Genomic DNA, 7,500 nt, shown 5'->3' with positions numbered 1-7,500 from the left:
CTCAGCGATGTTTATGTTGAATTTATTTAAACATGGGAAAATATCTCAGCGATGTTTATGTTGAATTTATTTAAACATGGGAAAATATCTCAGCGATGTTTATGTTGAATTTATTTAAACATGGGAAAATATCTCAGCAATGTCTATGTTGAATTTATTTTAACATGGGAAAATATCTCAGCAATGTCTATGTTGAATTTATTTTAACATGGGAAAATATCTCAGCGATGTTTATGTTGAATTTATTTTAACATGGGAAAATATCTCAGCGATGTTTATGTTGAATTTATTTAAACATGGGAAAATATCTCAGCGATGTTTATGTTGAATTTATTTTAACATGGGAAAATATCTCAGCGATGTTTATGTTGAATTTATTTTAAGATGGGAAAATATCTCAGCAATGTGTATGTTGAATTTATTTTAACATGGGAAATATCTCAGCAATGTTTATGTTGAATTTATTTTAACATGGGAAAATATCTCAGCATTGTTTATGTTGAATTTATTTTAACATGGGAAAATATCTCAGCAATGTTTAAGTTGAATTTATTTTAACATGGGAAAATATCTCAGCAATGTCTATGTTGAATTTATTTTAACATGGGAAAATATCTCAGCAATGTCTATGGTGAATTTATTTTAACATGGGAAAATATCTCAGCAATGTCTATGGTGAATTTATTTTAACATGGGAAAATATCTCAGCAATGTCTATGTTGAATTTATTTTAAGATGGGAAAATATCTCAGCAATGTTTATGGTGAATTTATTTTAACATGGGAAAATATCTCAGCAATGTCTATGTTGAATTTATTCTAACATGGGAAAATATCTCAGCATTGTTTATGGTGAATTTATTTTAACATGGGAAAATATCTCAGCAATGTTTACGTTTAATTTATTTTAACATGGGAAAATATCTCAGCATTGTATATGTTGAATTTATTTTAACATGGGAAAATATCTCAGCAATGTCTATGTTTAATTTATTTTAACATGGGAAAATATCTCAGCAATGTTTATGTTGAATTTATTTTAACATGGGAAAATATCTCAGCAATGTGTATGTTGAATTTATTTTAACATGGGAAAATATCTCAGCAATGTGTATGTTGAATTTATTTTAACATGGGAAAATATCTCAGCAATGTCTATGTTGAATTTATTTTAACATGGGAAAATATCTCAGCAATGTCTATGTTGAATTTATTTTAACATGGGAAAATATCTCAGCATTGTTTATGTTGAATTTATTTTAAGATGGGAAAATATCTCAGCATTGTATATGTTGAATTTATTTTAACATGGGAAAATATCTCAGCAATGTTTACGTTTAATTTATTTTAACATGGGAAAATATCTCAGCAATGTCTATGTTGAATTTATTTTAACATGGGAAAATATCTCAGCAATGTTTATGTTGAATTTATTTTAACATGGGTAAAATATCTCAGCAATGTGTATGTTGAATTTATTTTAACATGGGAAAATATCTCAGCATTGTTTATGTTGAATTTATTTTAAGATGGGGAAAATATCTCAGCAATGTCTATGTTGAATTTATTTTAACATGGGAAAATATCTCAGCAATGTCTATGTTGAATTTATTTAAACATGGGAAAATATCTCAGCAATGTGTATGTTGAATTTATTTTAACATGGGAAAATATCTCAGCAATGTCTATGTTGAATTTATTTTAACATGGGAAAATATCTCAGCAATGTCTATGTTGAATTTATTTTAACATGGGAAATATCTCAGCAATGTCTATGTTGAATTTATTTTAACATGGGAAAATATCTCAGCAATGTTTATGTTGAATTTATTTTAACATGGGAAAATATCTCAGCAATGTCTATGTTGAATTTATTTTAACATGGGAAATATCTCAGCAATGTCTATGTTGAATTTATTTTAACATGGGAAAATATCTCAGCAATGTCTATGTTGAATTTATTTTAACATGGGAAAATATCTCAGCAATGTCTATGTTGAATTTATTTTAACATGGAACAATATCTCAGCAATGTTTATGTTGAATTTATTTTAACATGGGAAAATATCTCAGCATTGTTTATGTTGAATTTATTTTAACATGGGAAATATCTCAGCAATGTTTATGTTTAACTTATTTTAACATGGGAAAATATCTCAGCAATGTCTATGTTGAATTTATTTAAACATGGGAAAATATCTCAGCAATGTGTATGTTGAATTTATTTTAAGATGGGAAAATATCTCAGCAATGTCTATGTTGAATTTATTTTAACATGGGAAATATCTCAGCAATGTCTATGTTGAATTTATTTTAACATGGGAAAATATCTCAGCAATGTCTATGTTGAATTTATTTTAACATGGGAAAATATCTCAGCAATGTCTATGTTTCATTTATTTTAACATGGGAAAATATCTCAGCAATGTTTATGTTGAATTTATTTTAACATGGGAAATATCTCAGCAATGTTTATGTTGAGTTTATTTTAACAGAGGAAAATATCTCAGCAATGTTTATGTTTAACTTATTTTAACATGGGAAATATCTCAGCGATGTTTACGTTGAATTTATTTTAACATGGGAAAATATCTCAGCAATGTCTATTTTGAATTTATTTTAACATGGGAAAATATCTCAGCAATGTCTATGTTGAATTTATTTTAACATGGGAAAATATCTCAGCAATGTCTATGTTGAATTTATTTTAACATGGGAAAATATCTCCATATTGTTTTGAATAAAAAACAAAACAAAAATACAGCCACCAAAAAAAAAAAAAAAAAAAAATTGTGACGTCCATCCGTTGGTCGTCTTTTGTTTCCGTTTAGCAGACGAATTTCCGTAGAATTCCTTTAATTAAGGGCCTACTAGCTCAAAGCTTTATATATTTTGTATACTGATGTACGTGTATAGACACATAAATGTACGTGCGTTTGGGATGTTTTAAAGTATTCAGAATAGAAAGGGTTTATATTCATTTCCACTCATTTTTATCTATTTATTTTTCAAAACTAAATATGGACTATCATGGAGGTTAGATGTTTGGCTGTAAGTGCCAGGAAAAATGTCAAAATTAGGTGTTATAAATGTTCATGAATTCCGCCGAAAATATTATAATGCATTGAAATCTAGGACATTCAAGGATAAGAAAATTTCTTCTAGATATACACTTTCGATTAATGATTCAATGGGTTTATAGTTGCCGTATTACTTGATCAGAATGATATATTATAAAGATTTTATTCGCAACGTGAATACCTTTCATTCTGCAATTATTTTTTACCTACACAGCTATTTAGCGATATGATTTGATCTTTCCGTGGATTTTTCATGATTATCTATTTCTTAAAACCCTTCCATTTATAGGAAGCATTTAAAACATCAAAATATCCTGTAACATCATCTTGTAAAGTACATTCACCCAAGTAGAGTTTTTGGGAGACAAACAATGACGTCACCCATGATGTCACTGATAAGCACCGGGCGAGCGAGCTTCCCATTGGTCGAGGCTTGACCAATGGCAGACGAGGGCCTCGCGTTGGAGACGTGTGTGATGTTTACATGTGTTATCTTGAGGGAAGATTTTCCTAATTAAACAATGGTATTACCTTCTCCGGATGGTTGGAATAAGTTGTTCTTGTTGTTTTTGTACCAGAAGTACCCTGCTGTTGAGTCTGAGAAGTCTGGTAATGACTGAAATTATCGACAATGTAAAAAAGACACGAGGAGAGACTTGGTTATAAGGGGAGACCCTATCGATATAATGGATAGACACAAAATTAGCCGATTATTTCTTGTGTTTCGCGTTGTAATTCACTCACAGGCTAGAGAAGGATGCACTATACATATATAGATTCAGCAACAAAGATGGCAGAGCACATAATCATTGGTACTCGTTTTGACAGTTTAACAAAGCTGGAACAAGCTGTCAAAACGTACGAGAAACAACACCTGGTGCAGCTGTACAAGAGACACACCAGGTCCATTCAGAAGTATGCAGAACGCGTCAAGAGTCGTAATTTGATGGAAATTGCTAATAAAAACTTGGTCAATGCGGAGATGGACTTTGCTTGCATTCATGGAGGCAAACCCAATTTCAAATCACGTGGGAAAGGTATCAGGCCAAGCCGCCAGTAAGTGTCATTGGCTTATTTTGATATGTTTTGTAAAACTGATGTAAGGTAAATGTTAAGAAGACATCTGCCACTGACCTCGTGTTTGGTAGGCATAACCTCAGAGACTTGGCGCTCTGTCAAAGGCCATTAAACGTGATACCAAATGTATTTGTAAGCGATGCTTTGTAGACCTTCCCAGGAATATATTGTTAAATTATTCCAACCAAACCAAGTTCTCTCTTGCCGGAATGTGCAAGGTATAGGTTTGTTGGACTTTCCCAAACTTTCCCGGGTTGTGTTAATCACATGAGAATACCACACTGGACTTGTAAGTTTCACAACTATTTTCAAATGGATTTGGATAAAAGGCGGCTAGATAAGAAAAAGATCTTGTTTTCAAAGCCACTTACTGTGTCTTCTAAATATATGTCAGGTTTTGTATTGATAAAGCATTATCACATGAGGAAATTGAATTAAGAGTGGAAGGGATATGACACAAAATTAATATATTGATGGTCGTAAATCTTGTCTCAGTGACTGATGAGAAAATAATTGCCCAGTAGCCCAGATGTTGGACCTATGTGTTACATTGATACTGTTAATCTTGATATATCTAATATTTTAGTTTTTTAGCAGATGTCACTCATGGTATTCAGAGTAAAGTGAATTAGTAGTTCAATCAAATCCAAAATTTATTGATAGTGTATGAATACTTATTAGATCTGCAGGACCTGTCAATTCTAAGAATATAAGTATTTAGTTTATGATTCATGCAGTAAGGAACAAGTGCCACAGAATATTGCTATGACATGCAAAAAATAGGGGTACCATGGTAGGAAACTAATATATCTACTTGAGGAAAATCAAAAAGATTAAGAACAATAATCAAATAAAATATGAAAAATAAAAGAGGTTTACTCCAGAACAGGAACGAATAGAAGTAGGGAAAGATTAACATTGTAAACCCGCAGTATGTTAATGAATTCTGAGGATCTGTGCCATTGGTCCCGTGAAATGGACATTTTCTTGTGCTGGATTAGTTAACAAACCTCCCACACATATATTCTGGCAAAGATAGGGCTTTACGACTCTCCTGGTGATTTTATTGTAAAATGAGGAGCCAATCTAAGTGTAATGTTGCTTTAAGCTGGAGTGTGAAGTGTAGAGGTCATGGTTATTACCGGGAAGGAAAAGTTAATATTCTGGATAATAACCAAAAAGAAATCTGCATAAAGTTAATTGTAGAGAGCAGAATAGTTTTTAAAGTTTGTTTTCTCCAAAAAAAATCTAAAATTTATTGTAAACAGCAGAATAGTTTTTGAAGTCAGTGGTCTTAAAGAAATTTAAATAAAGTCAACTGTAGACAAAAGAATAGTGTTTGAAATCAGTGTTCTTATTTTTATCTCTATTTCAGATCCTTCCAACTCAATTGTCCAGTCCACATGAAATTCAGACTGACAACAGACGCCCAGTTTTTAGAGGTCAGGGCTCTGGAGGATGCACACAATCATCCGCTGCACAAGGTATGTAATTAAATAGCACTCAAATTGCTCGTTTCCAGGTCGATGGACAGGATTGAGCCTACTTTGCATGTGATCATAGGATGATTTGAGATTATTGACCGTACATTGCTCAACATAATGAATTTTTTGTCTACATTTTGATGGTTTTCAGTGGGAACCTTTTCTGTTTTATCAAATGAATTTGTTTAGTCTCCCTCTCATTGAGTGGATTAGTTGAGCCTCATGGTGATCACTCTCATTCACACTCAAAACATGAAGCTTGGAGTTTCTTTCCTTCTTTTTCAGTCATATATGCTCGCAATGGTGATGCGGAAATAATATTGTTATGAATGAATTAGTAGTGAAGGTAACAAATTCGTAATTGCTGAAGTTGTAATAATTGTCAAGAAAAAATGGTATCTTTGTTTGGTCCAGATAAATCTAAAAGCATTTAAACCATGTTTGTGTCATGACAGCTACTATAATTGTCTGTGTATCTCAACAGTTAAATTAACTGATTCAGCCGCATTTTGATGTTAACTGAGTTTCACTTTCATATGTGATGCATTGCAGTATTAGTCACAGCCTTAGAATTTTCACTAATGAGATCAGGTGTACTGTAGCATTAGAGCTATTGGTACAAGGCCATGGTGCTGACTTCTGCTGGTGATATTAGGGTATAATGGTAATGATAAAAGAAAGTTTCAGCATGAAAGTTTGAAATGTTAAGTAATTAAGGATATAAAGTAGTAAACATACAGTCTTATAGAAGGAATTCCAGATTTGGGATGAGAATATTAGTTTGTAAAATCAGAGTATTTTTAAGTTTGAGTTTTATGTTTTTTGTTTAAAGTTAAGTAATTAAGGATATAAAGTAGTAAAAATACAGTCTTATAGAAGGAATTCCAGATTTGTGATGAGACTATTAGTTGTTTGTAAAATCAGACTATTTTTAAGTGGTTCCGGTCATAATGTTACCACCTATTATGACGTTTCATTTAGAAATGAATAAGTCCTTATTGCCTTCATACTTTAAAGATCCTCCAACACATTTTCTGGGTGAGGGCCTGTGGAAGTTAAGAAAAAAAGAAAATACATCTTTTTTAAATTGGTTGCCAGTCTTTCTGCTTGTAAGCTGTAATGTATGTGTCTCATTTTCACTGCTAGTAGTGTTGCAAAGAAATATTTTGTTTAAACATAGAATTAAAAATTATGTAAAAGTATATTGTTATCTTTTTTTTTACTGGAATTATTCCCATAGACATCATTTTAGTAAGAAGAAAATGAATATTGTATAAATGTATGGAACAAGGGGACAGCAGTAGTTCTCATCCTGTACACATTTTAATCAAAAGCCATGAATACATATGTATTAGCAGCTATTGTGTTACAGGCCTGCCCCAAAGGCAAGTAGAGGTCAATATATTCTTAATAGGTCAATATATATCTGTGAGTAGGCAGGACAGGATTGCACATTTAGAAAAGTGTATGAATAGGATACTAAAGTTATCACAAAGAATTTGGTTATTGGATATGAAAGCTTACTTTATTTGTTAACTTAGAAACTCCTTTATATAAAAGTAATTGTTTGTTTTTAAAATTTTTGTTATTTGAATTGGAATATTGATAATCTCAAGTAAGGGAGAAAAAAATTATTAAGGGTTTCTGCTCAGATTCTTGTGCTTACTATGATAGGGGGTCAGAATGTGGTCGCCAGTTGTCCTCTCGCTTTCTGGTTATTAAGGTATATGTTCATATAGTACCTAGTTCCTGAATATCTATTGTATTGGTATATGTTATGTAGTACTGTAGGGGGTCAGTGCATGGATAGTTGTGCATATAGTACATGCTCATAGGATTTACTTGTTTGAATTAATTTCT

Source organism: Penaeus vannamei, chromosome 40 (assembly GCF_042767895.1).
Source record: "Penaeus vannamei isolate JL-2024 chromosome 40, ASM4276789v1, whole genome shotgun sequence".
In the NCBI taxonomy this organism is placed as follows: Eukaryota; Metazoa; Arthropoda; class Malacostraca; order Decapoda; family Penaeidae; genus Penaeus; species Penaeus vannamei.
This window is presented reverse-complemented; position numbering follows the sequence as displayed.